Genomic DNA, 26,216 nt, shown 5'->3' with positions numbered 1-26,216 from the left:
TGAGAAAACCGGAAGTAGTCTTTTTTGCAATTTTTTCATCAAAAAGTACTTAGAATCCAAATATTTTGTCATATAAATACATAAACTGATTATTGTTAAAAATATTTAGACAGAAAATTATCAAGTCAGCACGGACGTCACCTGTAAATGAACGTACCCAATGTCTCACTTTAATATACAGGCAAAAGTATGTAGGAATCATATATATATACTATATATTTTGAATCAGTGTGAAAAAGCTAGTATCAACTGTGACTGGGAGCAACATTTTTATTAAACTGAAAGTTGACATTAGACAATTGTCTCCATTATTTCAGGCAATAAAATATAAAAACCAGATTTAAACTTGTTACAAAAGAGATAAATATTCAAATTCAAATTCAAAAATTCAAGTTCTGAATTTCCTTATTACATGGCCAGACATGGCCCTTTCTAACATTAAAAAATTAACACGATTATTCACATGCACTTTCATACGATCTTTAACACTCAAATCGCTCTGATTATATCAATTAGATACAGTACATTATAACATAGATGATACACAAAAGTCATTTGAGTGTAAATGATATTAAACTTTAGAAAGTGAATAAAGAGAGATAACTCAGATTGTAATTATTATTTACAGATTGAGCACTATGTTGTTTTCTTTCTTCAAAGTAAAGCTTTAAAAATTCACACAATACAGATGAAAATGTATTGTCTTTGTCTATCATTGTCAATATACACAGGTGATTTGTATTTAGATTAGATATTTTATTTTTGAGAGCTGGGACTTACTAATCTATTATATCCGGAATTAATATCCAGACAGCGTTTGTTTAAATTTTAGAAAAGTTCTTCCGATTTCCTTTGCATGATTATTTTGTTTGCTCGCATTCCAAGGATTAACATTTCGAAGTTAGTTTGTACAACTACATTATTGAAGAAACAGTTTTCTATCGTCATTCGTATTTCGTTCCTTAGGTAAGCACAACGAAGTATCGGTTAACTTGTTACAGGCACGTAACACACAGGCACTTGTTTCTGTCAATGTGCGGTTGTGATCCACACCCGTACGGAAAATCATTTCGTAAGAGTGTGGATAGTAAGCATCACATTGACAAAAACAAGTGCCTATGTAATAGTCAAGAATTGCTACTTGTCGTTGGTTAGAGGATTACGAAGGAAAATACATGGTCCAGACAGACGGATAATTTTTTTATTTAACAAAACTAAAATCTATGATCATGTTGATTTACTGTCATAAACATGATATTTAAGAATTGATAAATCACTAGCGTAATTATTGATTAAAGATTTTTGGAAAATGTGGCAGTTCGTACGATTCCAATTCAACCATTTGTCATTCAGACTAACCCTTACTTATACTGTAGCAAACCACTGTTTATCCGACCGCAGTACATACACTCAAACACACACTCCAACACACGTCTTCAAAGTTGCATATTAAACCATGTCATTTCTGTATTAAACAGTGTCCCCCGAAAGAACCAGTATCACTCATGTGGCCAAATGACCCTTATCCTTCATTGTCCATTGTAGGAACGTCACAACGCTTTAGTCAAGTTGTTGTGCATCCGTATAGGTTCATTAACTGACTATGGAAACTGCAATTCTGGGATCGTCTATGAGATTTAATCCGTAGTCGTTCTGAAGAGTTGATCCATGAATGTGTGACCTAGGCATATGATAACATAATATGTACATGTACTTAAACAGAAAATTTTTCATAGCAGTTTAATTTTTCGCTATATGTTTTTGTCTGATGCCATTATCTTTAAAGAAAACGTTCATACGAAAAAGTTTGAAGAAAATACTTGTTATTTTGTGTTTCTATTACAGTCCAGTCAGGTCATACATTGTGTTCTTTCAACAAGGACGATTTTGCCACAATTAGTACAGGGGCGGATGCAGGAATTTTCGAAAGGGGGGGTGCTAACCCAGGGCAAAGGGGGGGTGCAAAACATATGTCCCGATACAAATGCATTGATCGGCAAAAATAAAGGGGGGGTGCGCACCCCCGGAACCCCCCCTCTGGATCCGCCACTGTAGTATCTTTTGTAACTTATTCAATAAGCAATATCGGCGCATTAATTGTTCATTATTTAAAAATCAACTGGCTAATTTAATCATGTTGTTTTTAAGGTAACACGATTCATCGGATCATCAAGTAAACTTAATTTACTGAACAATGTAAAATATTATGTTTCACCACCTCGGTACATTTATACAGACTTGAATAATTTTAATTACGAGCAGAAACTGTAAAATGACAACTCTGTTGAACAAAGGAAATAATTTCAAGTGATATTGATAGCGCTCGTCATTTTCGTATTTTACGGAACGGTTTTCAAATTTAGGAAAGTATTTATATCAATTTCGTCATTTTAATTTCATGAATTTGGAAACTGTAAAAATATTTTCACATTAAAGTACTATAATTCTACCGATCTCCAAGTGTTTGACAAGTTTATGACGCTCAATCATTTTACGTTTACAAAAGATGTTAAAAGTTGTGATGATAAGTAATCCGCGTATGCTATCTGATAGGTCACTTATCCTTTAATCATTAATAAAATTTATTAAACCTCATAATTGCCCATCATAATATTTATTCCAGTTAAATCAGTCATCATTTATTTTTCAAAACTCCCCCCCGCCTACAATTGGCAGTTCTTTATCGTATTACATGTATTGTCATTTGAAAACAAAAAAGAATTTAAAATCACCCCGGACAATTTCCATCATAATTTCAATTAATACATCAGCAACCGTGAATTTATATTATTAACCATGGACGTATAACTAATGTTCAGGTCTACTTTCTTTTTTGAAAGATAAAACATTAAGATTCATATAGTAAAAGATTTGTTTTCGTTTATTCGGATAAGAATTATATTATAGATTCCTATTAATCAATTGTAAACATGGTAAAAGGACCTTCTGGAGCCTCGATACGATTGAACAAAAATGTCGTTCTGCAACTTTAGAAACCTTGAATGGAATTTTCCCACGGTCGTCTAGAAAGGTCACCTGAGTTTACTGGTACGCGATATTATTTCCCGCCCTTTAAAAACTCGTGCAGAGGATAAAAGTGATGTTAACTTTTTATAGCATTTAACATTGTTAAGTAAGTCAAGTTCAAGTTCAACCCAAACTGTTGACAACTGAGATGTGTATCGTGGAATTGTCTTCGCACGGCAAATAATTGTTTTTAAAAATTTTGATATGATCACTGTTTAAATTACACAAACTTACATACATTGTGAGAAAATAAAAATAGCTCGCTATCACAATAAACATTTACCTGATTTTGGGAGAGATTACTCCCAAATTCCTCCCAACATTTTGGGAGGATTATCGGAGTTTTTCGGAGTGACTCCTACATTTTCCTTGGTGTAGGGTGTGGGAGAGCTGGTCCTCTTGAATGGTACTGTACATGGTGACCTTCAAGACAGCTTTTGGTCATTATCTACTAAGGGGGGACCATGAAGGCTTGGAATTTGAATTGTTAGAACAGCAGTTATTGAAAAAAAATATAGTTCTATGATGAAAATTCAAATAATTATAATTTATGTACACAATGAATTAGCATGTTCACCATTCTTTATATATGGAGGGATAAATACTTTCTATTGCGCTACACTGTACAGAGTACAATGGAGTAGACACGGTTTGTGATGGTGAAAGTCCCTCCATCGTTCAATTTTCGTCTATCAAGATCCCTGTAACTAATATAAATATAAATATATTTGAGTATTTGTTTACCATGTCTACTAAATTTTTGTATTGAAAATTAAGTTAATTTGAATAACCAGTCCTTCAAAAAGTTCTGTAAAACATGTAAAAGACATAATTATTCAAATATAGTGATTTCAGATGTTCAGCATGATCTCGATTAGTCTTATTACATTTTACCAGTTATATAAAGCAGCCCAACACCATAAACACAGAACTTTAATTAAATTTTTTACGAAGTAAGTTTCGCTGTGTAATAAAATGATAAATAGTGCTTACTTAAACTTGCTTGTTTACCATGTTTACATATCAAACATGTCAAAAACAAAATATTGTCGTTAATTCAATTACCATGATTACAGTATCCTATTGGTAAACCTTAAATTGCTGTGTTTGCAAATCTGCAACTAGTCTTGTTTATTTTTACATGGTAATTTATTTATTGTATTAAGATATATAGCATATTTTAACTAGTTTGATATATGATGCCCAGTGTTTTGTATGTAAACAGTTTTAAAGAAACAACCTAGATTTTGACATTTTTGTGCGAGATACACAGTATATGTTCCAGACCATATGAGTATTTGTACCACACGCGTATGGTCATGACCAAATGCGTATACTTATATGGTCTGACTGTATAGGTATGGTCGGACCATATGAGTATAATACTCGTTTTTAAATAAACTATGTTACTTTGCAGTGACTTCTTGTGTAGCAGTTCTTTAAGAAATTTTTGGATTTTTTTTTTAGAAGTTGACATATCGCCATTCACTTGCATAGGCGGATCCAGGGGGGGGCCCTGGGGGGCCCGGGCCCCCCCTTTTGTGTGAAAAATTTGGTTGATTATATAGGGAATCACTGAAGCATGACTGGAGCGGGCCCCCCCTTAGGTCAGTCAGAGGGCCCCCCCTTAGGAAAAGTTCTGGATCCGCCACTGACTTGTAATAACAAATTAGTAACGACCACCGGTAATGACCATTGGTATAAAATGTGTTTATTATAGTTTTGACAAGAAAGAAAAATTAACTCAGTGTGAAACTTTTAATTTTTATTTAAGCAAATAGTTTTATTATCATGATAATAATATAATAATAAAATTAACTGTATGATAGCGTCTTTTTAATGAACGGTCATACCATAGGAAGAGTTTAGAAGTATTATAAGTAAACTGTATTAGAGTGTTAATTGCCCCGACCATATGAGTATATAACCATATAGTCATGACCATATGCATATGGTCCAAATACTCATATGGTCATGATGGTCCGGAACATATATATCATGTATATAATATAGCAAATGCTTTTTCAAAGGCTATCCTATTAATTATGAATGAAAATATAAATATTTGGATGTATACATCATGTACATCTTAAAATCTTCTAATTATTCAACCAGTACAAAATGTATTTGAATAAAAATAAACATTAAGGGTTCAAACATGTTCTGGGAGTGAAAGGACTTTGTACCTGTATTTATAAGCATGTTATGGTATATATATATATATATATAGTTTTTATTATACAATCATGCGGAGACTTTATATGTATATATGGACCATAATTTGCTATTGGGCTCCGTTTCCTATAACTATAGAAAAGTGATAAAATGTGAATTACTGTAAGAAAAGTTGTAACTACATCTAAAGATGCCATTATTTTTATCAACATACAAGTGTGTGCTACTCTTCCCTAGAAAAAAAATTGAAATTAACAAATTTCAAAGATTATACGACCGTATTTGTGTGTCGTTTCTCGCGTTACTTTTCGCGTCCGAAGTGCATAACGCTGACTAATTTATAGATAATCGTCACCGGCAAATTCGTAATTTTTGCTTTAAAATAACAAAGAACATCGACCAATAAGAATAGTGAGAAGAAAATGCCGAGAACTATAAGTATTTCTGTAGCAGGTGTAAGAACACTGTCGTTATTTTGGTTTCCCATTTGGTAACGCACATTTTAGATGGTTTAATCTGTTTTGTTGTAAAAGAATTCTTTGCAACAATATGCAAATACGAACTCTCGCGAGATGTTCAAACAGGTAAATCAGAGATGATTTACATTCTTGTTTTGTTCTTCGTAATAATTAAGTTAGAAAATGACGTTATCGTTATGCGTTACATTTCACACGAAACAGAAGTCCATTTATTTATTAAAATTGTTTTTGTCGTTAAGTTCTAATCATTTCCGGTCATACGTGAAACATGTGACTAACATGTGATCACGCCCTTACAGCCGGATATACGAAATACTAGGTCTAAACATTGTATTTGTTTCCAACGGGATGTAAGCAAACATAATCTGTAAGCTTGTTTCGTCTTGTTTAAAAAAGGAAAATACAATTTTCAAAGAGATTGCGCCGGGGGTCTATTATTTTTCCTATGTGCATAATGTTACATACGATCTTGTGTGAAAATAAATGCCCAATGACTTGACAAAATCGATTTCAGATTTGACCGACGTTTTAACACACTTCGTTTCCCAATAACGATGTAAAGGGTCCTTGGAAAATTCAATCGAAATTACGTCTCCTATCATAGTGCCGATGTTCGTTGGATTGATTTAGCTTCAGCAGTAAATATTACTGGATATTTTAGGTGAATAAAGATAATTTAATAAAAAATACATGTTAATGTACCGTTACACTTGGAATGTACAAAGTTGGTATCTTTGTCACAATTTTTAATTAATTTTTTTTATTCATGTTCAGCAAACACTTATCAGAAACGCAATAAACTTGTCAAAGGAAAAGTAAACTTTTACCATGCATGACTTGAAAGGAAGTACTTTATTGATTTTAGCCCATAAAAGTAGGTTAAAATGTGGAAACCATGTAGATGGTGTACAGGTCACAAATATCACATGGTGCCTATTTTAAAGATGCTAATTCCAAGTTAAAAGTTGTTTTCTTTACTGGATTTAAAGAATTTTACATTACCAATGATTTGGAATAAATTGTATATAACTGGAATTTCAAAACCAAATATAAATACATTTTTTTGGCTAAAACATCAAGATACAACGATTATGGTATCCTGTATCAATGAAGAAAATACGGAAATTCCTGAATAAATTGTACTAATTGTTTTCAAAACAAGCACATATTTAGGAGTTTTATAATACTGTTACATTTAAGATGGATTTTAAGAAAAAGTATACTGTTCAGATCATTTTAAATAGATTTTGCAATAAAATAAAACTAAAAAAATGCTTTGGGTTTCTTATGGTTTCCTGCCGCGTTTAAAAAAAACTTTAATTTAACATTGAAAATAGATTTTAAATATTAACATGAAGCAAGTAACACTAGTAATGGTGTTCATTTATGTCTTTTGAAATATATTGTGCAAAATAAAGAAAATAAAGATTGGTTTCCTGTTTTGTTTCCTGTCACGTAAACGGTGAATCAAAATGTATTAATTTTTTCTCGAAAAACTCAATTGTTCCATTAATACTATTCTAACATCAACACAACCCACAGAATAAAAGTTAAAGTTTTAGAACTTATAAAAAAGGATACAAAAAGAAACCAAAGGCCGAATACCAAATTATGGTCCATATATACAACTCGTCTAAACATCAACCTAACAATTATTATTTATTTAGTCTCAAAGGTAGTAGTTTTACATTTTTTACTTATGAGACTAGATGAACAAATGTAAAAGTTACCTTCATCTAAAAAAGTTTACAAGAAAAACACATGTAAAGTTACCCTCATCAAAAAAAAAAGGTCAACAATTGCAACATTAAGAAGTTTGCCTATCATTAGTTCCTTTTATCTCATGACAATATGATGTAGCTTCATCATGTTCATGACTATAATAGTACTAGTTCCAGTCAATATTTGTTGTATGATTATACTATTGATATTCCAGTGTAGATCCATTATCTTTTATTTTTATTTTCAGATAATTTATAGCATTTAACATTGTTTGGAGAATTAGCACTAGACTCCTCTTACAGTCACAGTTGGTTGCATCCTGTACATTTCAGTAAGGATTATTAAACATTTGAGACCAAAAATTTTAGAAAGCAAGCAGATATAAAGTTAATTTCAACAAACACGTTTAAGACCAAAAGTTTTGGAGGGTAACGTAAGTAAAGATCAAGCACATTTGAGAACATTTTCAGTATGCAAACAAATAAATTTGCATCATCAAACACATTTGAGACCAAACATTTAGTTTTAAATCAGGAAAAAATATTCAATGAGCTAATATATACATTTTAAGATCAAAAGTTTAGAAAGGGAACAAATTTTAAAGTATTCTTCCTCAAACACAAAGAAATCCTTGCCCACATTAACAAATGTGCTTTTTATTAGTATCTGTCTTACAGCTGATTCCATTGAGTTTGTAGCAAAAGGTAATATCTTTGGTTAGCTTGCTTGTTAGCTGAACCATAAAGTCATTATTAGGTCAGGTATACTATATACCCTCCTTTCAAAGTAGCATAGTCCAACAGACAGATCAAATTAAATTAGTTTTCCGTCGGACTAGTCTAAGTTTAAAGTACATGTAGGGTAGTTTACCTAACCTAACAATGACTTCACGGTTCAGCTAACAAGCAAGCTAACCAAAGATATTACCTTTGGCTACACACTCAGTGGAAATGGCTGTAATATCTTGGGTTAATTATAGATCAATTGACAATCCAAATATTCAGTGTAGCATTGTCCAATCTTTACTTTCAAATATATTACAATATGTCAAAGCTTTATGAATTTTCTTTCTAATTACAGTTACTGCTATTTTATATTGATACTGAAAATACCCGTATTAGGGATACAAATTTGTCAGTTCTATAATTTAAACTATCTTTTTTGATTTTCAGATCACAAATAATTACTGGAGAATTGAAGTGAAATCAGCTAAAGGTCGCAGTTGACTGCATAATTTATATCTGGGTAAGGATAATTCAGTCAGAATAAAACAGATTTATGATGATAAAAAAATCCTGTTCTGCTTGCAATATGCACATGACAAACTCATTTGAGACCAACATGTTTTAAATAATGAAAACAGAAATAATGATACCTTAATATAACTCATTCATGTCATCGCTTGTTAGTCTTCATCAAACACATTTTAGAGGTATTCTTTTTAGCTCACCTGGCCCAAAGGGCCAAGTGAGCTTTTCTCATCACTTGGCGTCCGTTGTCGTCTGTCGTCGTTAACTTTTACAAAAATCTTCTTCTCTGAAACTCCTCTGCCAAATAAAATAAAACTTGGCCACAATCATCATTAGGGTATCTAGTTTAAAAATTGTGTCTGGTGACCTGGCCAACCAACCAAGATGGCTGCCATGGCTTAAAAGATCATAGGGGTAAAAAATGCAGTTTTTGGATTGTAACTCAAAAACCAAAGCATTTAGAGCAATTCTGACATGGGGTAAAATTGTTAATCAGGTCAAGATCTATTTACTCTGAAATTTGCAGATGAATCGGACAACTGATTGTTGGGTTGCTGCCCCTGAATTGGAAATTTTGCTGTTTTTTGTTATTATCTTGAATATTATTATAAATAGAGATAAACTGTAAACAGCAAAAATGTTCAGCAAAGTAAGATCTACAAATAAGTCAACAGGACCAAAATGGTCAGTTGACCCCTCTAGGAGTTATTGCCCTTTATAGTCCATTTTTAACCATTTTTAGTAAATCTTAGTTAATTTTTACAAAAATCTTCTCCTTTGAAACTACTGGGCCAAATAAAATCATATTTGGCCACAATCTAGACCCCCTAAGGAGTTATTGCCCTTTATAGTCAATTTTAAACAATTTTCACAAAATTTGAAATTTTTTACAAACATTTTCCACTGAAACTACTGGGCCAATCATTAAAGATAGGTATAATTGTATGCAGCAAGAATGTTCAGTAAAGTAAGATCTACAAACACATCACCATCACCAAAACACAATTTGGTCATGAATCCATCTGCTTTCTTTGTTGAATATTCACATAGACCAAGGTGAGCGACACAGGCTCTTTAGAGCCTCTAGTTTATGAAGTTTTGACAGAAACTTTTTATACGACCGCAAAATTTGAAAATTTTTTCGTCGTATATTGCTATCACGTTGGCGTCGTCGTCTTCGTCGTCCGGCGTCCGAATACTTTTAGTTTTCGCACTCTAACTTTAGTAAAAGTGAATTAAAATCTATGAAATTTTAACACAAGGTTTATGACCACAAAAGGAAGGTTGGTATTGATTTTGGGAGTTTTGGTCCCAACATTTTAGGAATTAGGGGCCAAAAAGGGCCTAAATAAGCATTTTCTTGGTTTTCGCACTATAACTTTAGTTTAAGTTAATAGAAATCTATGAAATTTTGACACAAGGTTTATGACCACAAAAGAACGGTTGGGATTGATTTTGGGAGTTTAGGTTTCAACAGTTTAGGAATTAGGGGCCAAAAAAGGGCCCAAATAAGCATTATTCTTGGTTTTCGCACAATAACTTTAGTTTAAGTAAATAGAAATCAATGAAATTTAAACACAATGTTAATGACTACAAAAGGAAGGTTGGTATTGATTTTGGGAGTTGAGGTCCCAACAGTTTAGGAATTAGGGGCCAAAAAGGGACCCAAATAAGCATTTTTCTTGGTTTTCGCACCATAACGTTAGTATAAGTAAATAGAAATCTATGAAATTTAAACACAAGGTTTATGACCATAAAAGGAAGGTTGGTATTGATTTTGGGAGTTTTGGTCCCAACAGAATAAGGGGCCAAAAGGGTCCAAAATTAAACTTTGTTTGATTTCATCAAAATTGAATAATTGGGGTTCTTTGATATGCCGAATCTAACTGTCATGACTGTGTATGTAGATTCTTAACTTTTGGTCCCGTTTTCAAATTGGTCTACATTAAGGTCCAAAGGGTCCAAAATTAAACTTAGTTTGATTTTGACAAAAAATGAATCAGTTAGGTTCTTTGATATGCTGAATCTAAAAATGTACTTAGATTCTTGATTATTGGCCCAGTTTTCAAGTTGGTCCAAATCGGGGTCCAAAATTAAACTTTGTTTGATTTCATCAAAAATTGAATAAATGGGGTTCTTTGATATACCAAATCTAACTGTGTATGTAGATTCTTCATTTTTGGTCCTGTTTTCAAATTGGTCTACACTAAAGTCCAAAGGGTCCAAAATTAAACTTAGTCTGATTTCAACAAAAATTGAAATCTTGGGGTTCTTTGATATGCTGAATCCAAAAATGTACTTAGATTTTTTATTATCCAAATCAGGATCTAAAATTATTATATTAAGTATTGTGCAATAGCAAGTCTTTTCAATTGCACAGTATTGCGCAATGGCAAGAAATATCTAATTGCACAATATTGTGAAATAGCAAATTTTTTTTTAATTAGAGTTATCTTTCTTTGTCCAGAATAGTAAGCAAGAAATATCTAATTGCAAAAGTGTGCAATAGCAAGATTTTTTTTTAATTGGAGTTATCTTTCTTTGTCCAGAATCAACTTAAATCTTTGTTGTATACAATATACAATGTATATTCACTTTTTACTACCAACTGATAAATTATAATAAATAACATTCAGTGATAACAAGCAGTTTTTTTTACATCTTAATATTTTATGATGTATTTAAATGAGTAGTTATTGTTGCAAACTCCATTAGAAATTTTAATTGAGATTAGTTTTGGAATAAGGGAAAGGGGGATGTGATTAAAAAAATTGGGTTCAATTTTTCTCATTTGAAATTTCATAAATAAAAAAGAAAATTTCTTCAAACATTTTTATGCCCCACCTACGATAGTAGAGGGGCATTATGTTTTCTGGTCTGTCCGTCCGTCCGTCTGTCCGTTCGTCCTTCCGTTCGTCCGTCCGTCTGTCCCGCTTCAGGTTAAAGTTTTTGGTCAAGGTAGTTTTTGATGAAGTTTAAGTCCAATCGACTTCAAACTTAGTACACATGTCCCCTATGATATGATCTTTCTAATTTTAATGCCAAATTAGAGTTTTTACCCCAATTTCACGGTCCACTGAACATGGAAAATGATAGTGCGAGTGGGGCATTCGTGTACTGAGGACACATTCTTGTTTTGAGAGGATTAATATTCAACAGCATAGTGAATTGCTCTAAGAGAAAACAAAAATTTTAAGTTCATTAGAACACATTCATTCTGTGTCAGAAACCTATGCTGTGTCAACTATTTAATCACAATCCAAATTTAGAGCTGAATCCAGCTTGAATGTTGTGTCCATACTTGCCCCATAATTTTACAAAACTTTGACATAGGCTTTCCATGAACAACAAATAGCAGCTAAAGAACACATTCAAGTATTTTTTGTTTTTATATATTGGATATATCATTATATTGAGTATTTTTTTCTTCTTTTTGGTATTTGACATTGCATATTTACGCTTGCAGCAGTCTTCTCAAGCCAGAGATAAAGGGTTCTTTCGCTATTTGTTTTAATGATTGTTTTAATGATCTTTTTTTTATGAATATATTTCATGAATCTGTATGGTTACAACAAATTTGCTTTATGGGAGAAGGTAGAAGGGAAATTTAAATACGGGAAAATTATCACTAACATGTGACAACCATACAACCAAACTTGGTTTTGAGTATAACTTATGATCATCTCTTAAAATTGAGCTTGAAAACCCCACCCCATCAGTCTTCAAACATGGTTAAAATAGAAATTTATAAAACAAATGAAAGGCTCATTTTGACAAAACATTAGTTAATTTAAAACTCATTAGATGTGGTATGATTACCATTAAGACAACTCTCCATAAGAGTCTATATGACACATAAATTAACAACTGTAGGTGACTGTATGGTCTTCAAAAATCAACATAGCCTATACCACATAGTCAGCTATAAAAGCCACCAAAGGACAAATGTTAAACAACTCAAACAAAAAAAAACCAAACACTCTGTTTTTATGTACAAAATAATGTACAAAAACAAATGTGTTACACAGCAACAAATAACAACCCCTGATTTACAGCCTCATATAAACTTGGCACAGGCACATACATAAAATTGATAGATCAACATTTCTTAAAATTCAGTATTGATTTAACTAATTGTTTTCAACTAACTGAACTAGATTAAATAGGTATACCAGATATAAGAGTAATCATTTTTGACATCTTTATAAAGCAAGACAAACAAACATTCATTTTAGAGGGTTTTTTTTATTAACATACACACAGAAGATAAAACAATCCAAAAAAAATAGATTGTCATGATTGATTTTGCTAATTTATTTGCTATATTTTAATACTTTTTCATTCATAGGTCACAGTGAAGTCCTTGAATTAATTTTGGTTATCTTCCTGGATACATATACAGATAAGACTTGGTAGGAATCATTTGAAAATGAAGAAGAATATATTGTAGATGAATTAAATATTTTATTCTTAATAATATTATTTTGTTTGTGGTTGTAAATAAACATTGGAAGAAGCAAAGGCATACATGTATGAATGCTTGTCCCAGAGCAAATGGACTTTTGGGAAATGATACATCTGTATGTGAGAAAAACTGTGTGTGTTTTGATTCCTTCTATTATGCAACTATTTGATAAAGAGCCATTTCAGTATTGAGACACAACATTGTTACATTGAAAAAATGATCTCTTCAACTTTGTACTTTATTTGGCCTATTTAACTTCTTTTTTTTATCAAGGGTCACTGATGAAATAATTCTGGCACACACATATAATTTCAATCCTGGTATCTATGATGAGTTTATTATAAGATCTTCTGTGATGAGATAGATAAACTTCACCCCAAATCAAAAGTCAGGATTGACCTATTCAATATCTCAATATTATCTGGCTTTTAGTGAAAAGTATAGTTAACATAATTAATGAATGGTATTGTCATTTTTATTTAAGCAGACTTACTGCTCCACACTTCTCTAGTGACAGTTGAATGTTAAAATTGTTTTGTCCATGCATTTGACAATGAGTGCAAATTGCACATTATCCATAGGATTTTATATTTTGACAACTTCATCGCTTAATCATTATTTTGATGCTCCTGCCTAAATGGAAGGGCATTAAGTTTTACCCTTGTCCATCCGTACGTCCCAAAGTTGGTTTCTTTTCTCTAACTCAAAGTTTGCCTCAAATAAATGTTATGAAACTTATACACTGATGAGGATAAGCCTAGGTCTACATGACCATAACCGAAACTCCTTTTTTAATACAGACACAATAATTATACTACAAACATGCAATTGTAAATTTCTAGAAAAATATGGAAATAAATGCTGAAGAATGTATTCCATAACCGGAAATATTAATTTATAATACACTGAGTTTATCAGCTTTTAATTATTCTAAATGTATGCAAATAGAAAATTGAATTAAAAACAAAGGATTTTGATAAGATATACTGGATTGGTCCTGGACCTGATTGATTTTAAAATACACAATGCTAATTTTTACTGAACTGAGATCAAATTCAAATTTTGATGTTGTCACTATAGGTTGCACTTTGTAAATACAGCTGTTTCTCAAAACACGCCTCTTTTGGGGAGTAATTGAATATTCATAGAAAATTCATTTTGTTTACATACTGGTTCCCAGTTATGCTCTCTGTGTTCCATATCGCAGAGACAGAACTTGGGAATGTTACCAGTAAATAAACACGTGCATATTGTTTACATTGAAATCTGTGGTAACCTTTCATTCGAGGTAGGGGTAGTTAAGAAAATTAGTGTAAGTTTAAACTCTGAGAAGTTCAGGGCATATAAACGTTGAAAATATGCCGCACAGCCCTATATTTTGACCTTTGAAAAAAATTGTGGTGCATATGAACTTTCAATTCTAGGATAAGATTTTTTTCAAAACTTCATAGTAAAAGTGGTACAGTTTTAGCTGTAAAAGGAGTTCCTATGGGAAATTGCATTGTCAATATTTACAGAAATGCAACCTATATAGGGTGAAAAAGGGGAACATTCAGAATTTAATCAAATTTGCTTTATTTCACAGATTTTAAAGAAATTAACTCAAATAAGAAGTTTTATAAATATCTTATGAAGATTGATAGAATCCTGGGCCTTAAATATGATGACTCAGCATAAATTCACAGTTTACAGTATGCATAGTTTACTTAAAGTCCTGGATACAAAATTAATTCATAATATTTGCATATTTGTAAGTTAAAATGTTAAGAAGTGCTTATATTTACTCTTCGCAGTCATTGAAACTCATAGATCCTTCCTGAATATTATTTATGTAGTATTTGTGTCCTTTCGATAACCCAAAAGTAAGCCGCAACACCTAAATCTGCTTTTTTGTCACCACGGCATAATAAATACAAGCTAGAAAAACAAAAATATCTCAAGAAAACTTACAATAGTGTGTTCTATCCTGAATATGTACTAAATATTCCAAATTGCTAGAAACAGCAGAATTATTTAGGAAATTTGAGGCCCCAGGGGCAAGAAACATAGAAAATTGCCTACCCCCTGGGTCATAAAACAAATAATTTAACTTGTAAATGCTATGATTTTATGATTTTAAAGTTCTTGATATAGAAAACAATAACAATGCTTGAAAGTTATGCAAAAATCAAATGTTAGCAGTCATCTCTACAACATTTTAAGTGAATTTATATCTCAGACTGGTATCTGCATACATACAACTATTGCAAATATGGCTTTGTTTGAACACTTCTAGTATATATAGTAGCTAAATTGTGTCAGATATATGGTTAAAGATGATACTGTTGTGACAAGAATTCTAAATTGACCATTTGAGGCAGAAAATGTGTTCTTTAATTGACAAATAGGCATACAGTAAGATGTGGACTGGAGATAGAGGCTGGATTGGATACTTTATATAATCTTGAATGTTGTAATGATTGACTGCTAAACATTACATTTATGATATTCTGATATGCTTTCAATATGTTATCAAAACAGTTTTTATCAGGTTCTAGGCATTTTTTATCAGAAAATATGCAAATAGGGTAAGCTGGCAATAATTAAAGTCTTGTTTTCAAATTCTTTAAAAAATTGAAACAGGGGAGGGGGTATGAAATGTATAGTAAAGAAAAACTTAGAGTATACACAGTGATTTCTTTAAGATATTAATTCTGATAAATGAGTATTAATGTGAGAAAAACTGATTTTAGAGAGTTTTCTATTTGAATAAATGTCTGTATAGGTTGCACTTTGTAAATACAGCTGTTTCTCAAAACACGCCTCTTTTGGGGAGTAATTGAATATTCATAGAAAATTCATTTTGTTTACATACTGGTTCCCAGTTATGCTCTCTGTGTTCCATATCGCAGAGACAGAACTTGGGAATGTTACCAGTAAATAAACACGTGCATATTGTTTACATTGAAATCTGTGGTAACCTTTCATTCGAGGTAGGGGTAGTTAAGAAAATTAGTGTAAGTTTAAACTCTGAGAAGTTCAGGGCATATAAACGTTGAAAATATGCCGCACAGCCCTATATTTTGACCTTTGAAAAAAATTGTGGTGCATATGAACTTTCAATTCTAGGATAAGATTTTTTTCAAAACTTCATAGTAAAAGTGGTACAGTTTTAGCTGTAAAAGGAGTTCCTATGGGAAATTGCATTGTCAATATTTACAGAAATGCAACCTTTAACCGTTCTAGAGTTGTGCCCTTTACAAATGGAAAAAATGCTGAATTTTATGTTTCCGTTCTCTAACTTCAGTTTTCCTAAACCAAATGTCATGAATGTTATGAAACTTAAACACAATGCTTTAAAATAATATATACTCAAAATACATATCAAGTTCAAATTTTTGTGGTGTCAATTAAACCATTCTAGAGTTATGTCCCTTTACAAATGGAAAAATTGCTCAATTGTTCCTTTCCGTTCTCTTACTTCAGTTTGCATAAATAAAAAGTTATGGAACTTTTACACCTTGCTTATAAACACAAAATACAGATCAAGCTCGAATTTTGGTGGTGTCACTTAAACTATTCTAGAGTTTTGCTCCTTTACAAATGAAAAAAATGTCAAATTTTATTTCCCTTCTTACCTTAGTTTGTCTGAACCAAATGTGATGAGACTTATACACAATGCATATGATAACAAAACACTGATTTAATTAGAATTTTGGTGGTGTCATTTTCCTTGTTGTAGAGTAATGCCCCTTTACAAATGGAAATATTGCCGACATTTTGATTTCCGTTCCCTAATTTGAATTTGCCTCAACCAAATGTCACTAAACGTATACACACTGCTTGTTACAACAAAACTCGGATCAAGATTGAAGTACAAAGGACTAGGGCAATAAATGCAATAAGGCCCAAAAAATACTACAAATTTTAAAGTAATCATACATACCCTTAAATCAATGAAAACTTGACTTAGGTACAAGATATTAGAAAAACATAACAAATTTGACATTGAACAATTTACCATGGCAACAAATCATGATTTAATTTGCGTATTTTGTCAAAATTTGTGATTTTTCTTATTTTTCATTAAATTATAAGTATATTTTGGTTTGAAAAAGTATGTGCGAACACAAGAAATAACTTTATATTTGGTAAGATGATGGCAACAGTTATAATAAAGCTTCTGTTAAATTATTTTGTTGTTTCTTGGCTGTGCAAGATGTTTCCACAACCAAAATTCAGTTATAAAACTGCATAAATTCTGAATTTTTCATCGTTTTTATGATAACAGTACATATTATGACAATAATTGTGACCTCATCAGACAAAAATCTTTTTGTCATTTATATTTCTTGACCCTATGCATTTCTAAACATTATATGCCAATTTGAAAAAATTGTCAAGCATTTTATTTTCTTGGGCCAAAACCTTTGTGTAGTGTCACTTTTACCTTTCTTCGGTTATGTCCATTTATAACTTTATAAGATATGCAATTGGGGGCATCATTTGCGTGCCAGGGATACAATCCCAATTTTTATAAAGAAAAAAAATTGAATAATCTATAAATACCCTATACACAGATGCCTAATGATTGGAAATTTATCTGTGGCATATTTCTTGGTTATGACTAGGTAAAAAAGTACTGGTATAGGGTTTTTAATAATGTGATCTTTTCTTGGGTCATCGATTATAAGTCGTTTCTATTTTATATATATATAGAACCATTGCATTGAAGGTATTTGTTATCACAGGGCAATTTGTATTTTCTAAGCATACTATACAGTTGGCTGATTGTGGAACACAGTACAATCATGAATCTGTTTCTATTTTTTGAGAAACTAAAATGTAAGATATGGAATAATATATATACATATTTTCTTTTTCAGATAATGCCTAAGAAAAGTAAAAAGGCAAGAAGTACCAAGTTGAAAGAAAATAAAGAAAGAATGAGAAAGAGGACACAGGAAAAAAATAATAATTTTAGAGATGGTCAGTGCAACAACCAATCAAATATTAAAGAACAGAGCAACATCTCTCAAAACTGTCATGATTTAGATCAGAGCGTCATCTCTCAAAACTGTCATGATTTAGATCAGAGCGTCATCTCTCAAAACTGTCATGATTTAGATCAGAGTGTCATCTCTCAAAACTGTCATGATTTAGATCAGAGCGTCATCTCTCAAAACTGTCATGATTTAGTTCAGAGTGTCATCTCTCAAAACTGTCATGATTTAGATCAAAGCATCATCTCTCAAAACTGCCATGATTTAGATCAGAGCGTCATCTCTCAAAACTGTCATGATTTAGATCAGAGCGTCATCTCTCAAAACTGTCATGATTTAGATCAGAGCGTCATCTCTCAAAACTGTCATGATTTAGATCAGAGCATCATCTCTCAAAACTGTCATGATTTAGATGAAGACGAGAGCATTATCTCTATAGAATGTCAATATACTGTAGAAAAAGACGAGATTATATTAGAAAATGAAATAGAAAATATATTAGAAAATGAAATAGAAAATATATTAGAAAATGAAATAGAAAGTATATTAGAGAATAGAATTGAACATTTATATGAGAATGAAAATGAAAAACTAGATCAGAGTGTCAGCTCTACAAGCAAACAATATGTGAGAAATAAAGATGATGATAATCTATATCAAAATACAAGTGATATACAAAATCAGACTGAAAAACTAGACCAGAATCATGTTGAAAAACTTCATAAAAATAGGATTGAAAAACTGGATAAAAATCGGATTAGAAAACTGGATAAAAATCGGATTGGAAAACTGGATAAAAAGCTGTTTAAAAAACTGGATGAAAATCAGATAAAAAAACTTGATCAAAAGCAGACAGAAAAACCGGATCAAAATCAGATTGAAAAAAGGGATGAAAATAGGATTATTAAAAAGAAGTATAAACATTTGATTGAACAACTTGATCTAAACCACAACTCACTTATTTGTCCATATACAGAAACAGAGAGTGAAATAGTTCAATTTGAACAATATCAGAACAAAATAAAGAACAAAATAAAGAACAAACCTACATCCAAATCGCAATGTAACAAAAAAAACAACACAGCTGTGGTTAAGAATTATGTAAAGGTTATTAGATCAGGTATTAGAAATACAATTGTACAAGGTAGTTTTCACCAAGGAGATTTAAGGTTTGGTAGTAATAGTGGTAAGCAGTGTGTGGCAAATTGTTGTTCAGCTCTTGCTTTTAGTAAATTAAAAGATTTAAACTACTGGGATCAGAGATATTTAGATAAGGTTCTGATATATGGAAATGATTTATATAGTCGTGTTAGTGGTAATAATCATCACTTATTAATATCCGATCTACCAACAATATTAGATATTTCAGGAAAATTGATGGAAATGACACTAAAAGAGTCAATATCAGCTGTAATAGATACATCTGAAACCATTGATTTTAGTGAATTTGGTAATTCTTTGCCATTAGACCAAGCTTTACAGGAATCACTTGTAGATTATGATGCTTGCTTTATATGTGCATATGATACTTCATTTTTAGCTTTGAAACATGGTCAAGACTTTTTCTTGTTTGATTCACATGCAAGAAACGAGTTTGGTTTAAAGCACAGTAATGGCAAAAGTTTACTTTTGAAATTGAGCAGTCTAGATCATCTGTATCAATACTGTTGCAACATGGTATCAGGACCCAGTCAAAATCAGTGGTTTGAAGTTACAGGAGTAAGCATCTCTATAGTTGGAGAACCTGTTATGTACAACAATGAAGTTCCTGAAAACCATGAACAAATGAACAACACTGACTATAACGATATTGAAAATCATGCACCAATTGACACCAGTGACTATGAGCTACATGAAATTGTCGTCGTAAAAAACGAGAAAAGTCCAGAACTTCCAAAAAAAATAAATCCAATGTTTGACATCTGTAGCTCTGAAAGTAATGCAGATGTGCCTTTTATTGGTGATATGAACAAGGATGAATCTGATGTCGAAATTGTGTCTGCAACTGACTTGTCTTATGATTTTAAACCAATCAACACTGTTGCAAAGAAAAGGCTTTGTCTCATTGTGAAGATACCAACAAAGCATATACACAAGACAATCACCAATAATATATTTGATATGGGCCCCCCTTCTTCTACAAAATCTATCACAGGTGATGGAAATTGTTTGTTTCGAGCTATTTCATATGCACTTTCAAATAGACAAATGTTTTTTGGAAATATAAGAAAAGCTATAGTTGATCATTTGATAAGAAATGCAGAAATATTTAAATCTTTTTTACAGCCAAGATTTAAAACTGTCAAAGAGCACATACAAACTCTCCAGATGAACGAAAATAATGTATGGGGAACTGAGTTGGAGATTATAGCATGTGCAGACCTGCTTAAAACTGACATTTACACTTATTTCAATGATTCATGGATTAAATATTCTTCATCTCAATTATGTAGCAAAAACAAAATTAATGATCAGGCTATTTATCTTCAACATTTGACTGCCATCAATCATTACGAAGTTGTCACAGCTGTAACTCAAAAGTCAAGGTTTCAAAACAGAATGCAATCTAGTCCAGTTGGAAGGGAAAAGTATGAATTTGAAAGAAAATATGAGGTGCCAACTTTAAAAATAAATGATTCTGATAACTTTTGGAATGATGAATTGAAAGTCTTATCAAAAGCTGAAAAAGAAAGGATGAGGTACAGGAAAGATGAGGAATTTAAGGCAAGAAAGACTTCCACGCTGAAAAGAAAATATTGGGAAAATGAAGGAACACGTTTAAAAAAAATTAAGAAGTATGAAGAAGATCAGACATATAGAGATAATTTAAAGCAAGCAGGTATTAAGAAATATCGAGAGGACAAGGATTACAGAGATGCTTTAAAAGAATTTGGAACTCAGAAATATAAAACAGATGAGGATTACAGAGATTCCTTAATTCGAGCTGGAAAAGAAAAGTATCAGGAAGACAAAGATTACAGAGATAACTTAATACAATCTGGTATTCAAAAATATCAAGAAAATGACAAGTACAGAGAAAAATTGAAACGAGCTAGTATATATAAATATGAAGAAGATGAAAAACACAAGAAACATGTCAAACAAGCAAGTGTACAAAAGTATAAGGAAGATGAAAATCACAAAGAACATGTGAAATTAGCTAGTGTACAAAAGTATAAGGAAGATGAAAAGCATAAAGAACATGTGAAACAAGTAAGTGTACAAAAGTATAAGGAAGATGAAAAGCACAGAGAACATGTGAAACAAGTCAGTGTACAAAAGTATAAGGAAGACGAAAAGCACAAAGAACATGTGAAACAAGCAAGTATACAGAAGTATGCAGATGATGATTCACATAGATGTAAGGTTAAACAACAAACCAAAACACGTCGTGAAAATTTAAAAGAGGAAAACAAACAAATAACTGAAGTTATCAGAAAATTTAAAGATGCAGTTCAGAAAGGTCCAGAATGTGTTTGTTCCTGTTGCTTGAGGCTGTTCTTTGAAAAACAGGTTCTTATCTGTAAAAAGGGATCCTATGATCATTCTATATATGATTCATGCACAACAGAGAAATATAAACACAAATGTTCAGATGACTGCAATACTCATTGTGCTTTTGAAGGAACATGCAGAACAAGTCTATGGATATGTTATACTTGTCATCGTAAAATGATAAAAGGTAAAACACCTGCAGATTCGTTTTCAAATGGTTTAATGCTTGAAGATGTTCCTTTAGAATTAAAACAGCTAAATGCAATAGAGCAACAACTTATAGCCCTGAACATTCCATTCATGAAGATAATGGCTCTACCAAAAGGAGGACAAAAAGGGGTTCATGGACCTGTAGTTTGTGTGCCGTCTGATTTGACAAAAGTTACAACAATACTACCACGATCAGAAGATGAAAGTCTTTTACTTAAGGTTAAACTGAAGAGAAAGCTCAACTACAAAGGCTATGAAAAATACCAATTTGTAAGACCAAACCATTTGGAGCAAGCACTTGTGTACTTAAAGGATACAAACGTATGGTATAAAGATGTCGCTATCAATGACGAATGGATAAACCCTATTCCTGAGGTAGATGATGATGAAGTAGTGAATGATGAAACTGAATCTGATTCTACTGAGTCGGTCAGGAATAATAAAATACAGAAAGATACGTCAAACATGTCAAAGTCTTCAAAAGAAAGCAATGAAAGAGAAGAAGAAAGCGAACAGTATAGCTATATTGATGATAGGTTACGTGGTGTTCAGCTAGATACTTGTTTACAACCTGCTGACATAGGTCAAGAGGCTTTAGATTTATGCTTTGATCAAGTATTTAATTTAGCTCCAGCAGAAAATAACAATCCTCTTAGTGTTCTAAAAGAACCAGGTATTGAAGCTAAAACATTTCCTGTGCACTTTCCATCAGGTAAAAATACTTCGGATGAAGACCGTGATGAAAAACTAACAATTGGAAGATACTTTAATCTTCGATTAATGAGTGTTGAAAATAGATTTGCTAGAGATACCAACTACATATTTTTCAGTCAATATTTAACAGAGCTCAGTAGCGTGATTTCAAACGTTCAGATATCTCTTAGGAAACAATGTCCTTTTTCGAAAGAAGGAAAGAAAGTTACAAGAGAAATGCTTTGCAACAAGGAAACCTTAAAAGAATTATTTAAGAAAGATGAAGCTATAAAATATTTAAAACCCATTCGTGGAACTCCTCCCTATTGGCAAAGCTCACAAAAAGATATATTTGCAATGATAAGACAGTTAGGAGTTCCCACATTCTTCTGTTCTTTTTCTTCTGCAGACTTCAGATGGTCAGAAATTATAAACATAATTTTAAAACAGCAAGGTGACACGAGAAATAGTGAAAATATGACATGGGATGAAAAATGTAAAGTTCTGTGTAGCAATCCTGTTACAGCAGTAAGAATGTTTGATCATAGATTTCATATGTTTCTGAAGGATGTTATCATGTCAGAAGCTCAACCAATAGGGAAAGTAATCGACTATTTTTACCGAGTTGAATTTCAACAAAGAGGTTCTCCCCACACACATTGTTTGTTTTGGGTAGAAAATGCTCCAAAATTTGGCGAAGATGATATTGATGACATTATTACCTTTATTGACAAGTACATAACATGTGAGATACCAGATGAAAAGGAAGACAAAGAATTGCATGACATTGTTATGGCAGTACACCAACACAGCAAAAAACATTCAAAATCATGTAAAAAAAAGGGAACAGTATGTCGTTTTAATTTCCCAAGACCTCCCTCAACTAGAACATTTATCTCAGAACCGAGTGATCCAGATAAAGATTCAAAGGACGATGAAGAATTAGCAAAGGAAATATTGTCCGACTTATGGGAAGTTATAAAAAAGCATGAAGATGAAAACTTAGATGTTTCTGAAATTTTCAAGAAGATAGGACTTGCTCAAGAAAGCTTCGAAACATATTATCGTTTTATCACCAATCGCAATACAGTAGTTCTCAAACGTCAGCCAAAGGAAATATACACCAATCAGTATAACCCACATCTTTTGAGGGCTTGGGATGCAAATATGGACATACAATATATTTTGGATGCATTTTCCTGTGTTGTATACATTATAAGTTACATAAGTAAAGCGGAGAGAGAGCTAGGATTACTCCTGCAACAGACTAAAAATGAAGCAGAAGAAGGAAATCTAAATGCTCAACAGACTATGAAAAAAGTTGGAACTTCATACTTACACCATAGAGAGATAAGTGCACAGGAAGCAGTTTTTAGAGTTACTGGATTGAGATTACGAGAGTGTTCAAGGAAAGTAGAATTTATACCTGTTGGTGAAAATCCATGTAGAATAAGCGTTCCTTTGAAAGACCTAGAGAAACAACAAAATTGTAAGTCTTCTAAAAGAAAAAGACATAATAGTGACAGTGAAGATGAAGATGAAAATAGTACTTGGATGAACAACATTGTTGATAGATATAAAGGTAGACCACATATTGATATCTTTATCAAATTGTGTCTTGCAAGATTCACTTCTGAATACAGTGTTATTCTAGAATCACAATTACCACAGAAAATTAATAAAGACACAACCTTCAAACTTGATGGCTCACTTGGGTATATTAGAAAACGCACAAGAACTTCACCTGCAGTTATAAAATATCCTCGTTTCTCTCCGGAAAATTCCCCAGAAAAATATTATCAAAGCATTTTGCAACTGTATTTGCCATACAGATATGATGAACAGTTAAAACCACTCTTATTTCAAACATATGAGAATTTCTTCACATGTGGAAGAGTTAAGTTTCAAGGGGATAACACATTAAGTTCTGTGAAAGAAATTGTTATCAAAAACATGTCAGACTTTGTGAAAAATGGTCATGATTTAGAGGAAGCAGAAAAGCAATTTCATGAAAAAGATCCGAAAGAAGATGCTTGGTGTGAGTTATGCCCAGAAGCAGAAGTGAATAGAAGAGAATGTATAGATGAAGGGAAAGTATCTAGTGTGATTGAGGAGGATTTATCAATACCAGATTTGAATGAAAAGAGCTCATCGTCTGTTGGAACTAATTTGCTGTCTGTTTCTCTCACAAAAAATGAAATTATTCCAAGGCTAAGAAGTTTGAATGTGAAACAGAGAAGAATTCTCTATAAAGTAAGAGATTGGTGCATTCAAAAAGCAAACGGAAACACACCAGAGCCTTTACATTTATTTATCACTGGAGGAGCTGGAACAGGTAAAAGTCACTTGATCAAATGTATTCAATATGAAGCAACTCGAATATTAGCACAAACAACAAATAATCCAGATGATCTCACAGTTCTGTTAACAGCTCCAACTGGAACAGCTGCATTTAATATCCATGGATTGACAATTCATAGTGCTCTTGGAATTTTCAAATCACTCTCACCTGATCATGCAACTCTTAGTGAAGACAAAATTAATTCGCTCAGATCAAAGTTAGAACATTTGCAAATCTTGATAATTGATGAAATTTCAATGGTCAATAAGAAATTGTTGTTTTTCGTTCATGAGCGACTCAGACAAGTTAAAAAAAGACCAGACAATTGTTTATTTGGAGGCGTTTCAATAATTGCTGTTGGCGATTTTTATCAGTTACCACCTGTTCGAACAAAAAGGGTAGACAAATTGTATGTAGATGACCCTTCTAATCCCTCAAATCAGCTATGGAATGGCTTGTTTGAAATTGCCGAGTTGGATGAAATAATGCGTCAACGTGAGGATGGAATGTTTGCTGAACTACTAAATAGATTGCGTGTTAAGCAGAAAAATGAAAGTCTGTCATCATCTGATAAAGAAACATTACAACACTGCTTTGGTGATAGCCCCGATGAAGCATTGCACATATATTCTACAAATGCAGAGGTTGACACCTTTAACAAGGAAATGATAATGAAGCAATGTACAGAATCAAAACTAATTGAGGCACAAGATTTCCAAAAAGACAAAACTTCAGGGAAATTGACTCTGAAAAAAGTACATTGTTTAAAGTCAGATGTCTGTCTCCCAATATCTATTCTTTTAGCTGAGGGAGCAAGAGTAATGCTAATCAAGAATGAGGACACAGCAGATGGTTTAGTAAATGGTGTAATGGGAACTGTTATATCTATCAAAGACTTCTCACCAAATTCCCTCCCAAGTACAATATATGTTCACTTTGACAATGAAAGAGTAGGAAGAAATGCAAAGGTACAAAAACTCATCAGTGGAAAACACTGTGTTGGATTGAAACCTTCAAGTGAAGACATTCCTTTAAGCAATTGTGTAAGAAAACAGTTTCCATTGAAGTTAGCCTGGGCTTGCACAATTCACAAAGTTCAAGGATTAACAGTTGAAGAATGTGTTGTTGATCTGAATAAATGTTTCACATATGGTCAGGCATATGTAGCCCTTAGCAGAGTTACATCAAAATCTGGTTTACACATTGAAAGCATAGAAGCTGAAAAAATTGACAAGAAAATCTTCTGCGATCCTGATATTGTAAAGGGTGTTTCGGAAATGACAAGATTTTTGCCTGACATTCAGAATACAGCAGAGGAACATACACAATCTTTCAAGATAATGTATCACAATATTCAAGGTATACAGACTCATGCAG

At 32.2% G+C, this 26,216-nt stretch overlaps 2 long non-coding RNA genes across 2 annotated transcripts in view; one reads left to right on the top strand and one right to left on the bottom strand.

The window, feature by feature from the left end:
* Nucleotides 1-26,216, bottom strand: part of LOC143072170 (uncharacterized) — a 48,842-nt gene that overhangs the window by 11,569 nt on the left and 11,057 nt on the right. The gene's annotated exons all lie outside the window — the stretch shown is intronic.
* Nucleotides 833-14,162, top strand: LOC143072169 (uncharacterized). The gene is made up of 4 exons (XR_012977061.1): nt 833-966; nt 7,651-7,734; nt 8,576-8,648; nt 13,002-14,162. It is a non-coding gene; the product is annotated as an uncharacterized LOC143072169 (long non-coding RNA).

Source organism: Mytilus galloprovincialis, chromosome 4, assembly GCF_965363235.1.
Source record: "Mytilus galloprovincialis chromosome 4, xbMytGall1.hap1.1, whole genome shotgun sequence".
In the NCBI taxonomy this organism is placed as follows: domain Eukaryota; kingdom Metazoa; phylum Mollusca; class Bivalvia; order Mytilida; family Mytilidae; genus Mytilus; species Mytilus galloprovincialis.
The sequence above is the reverse complement of the archived record's forward strand: the minus strand, read 5'-3'. Positions and strand labels throughout refer to the sequence as shown.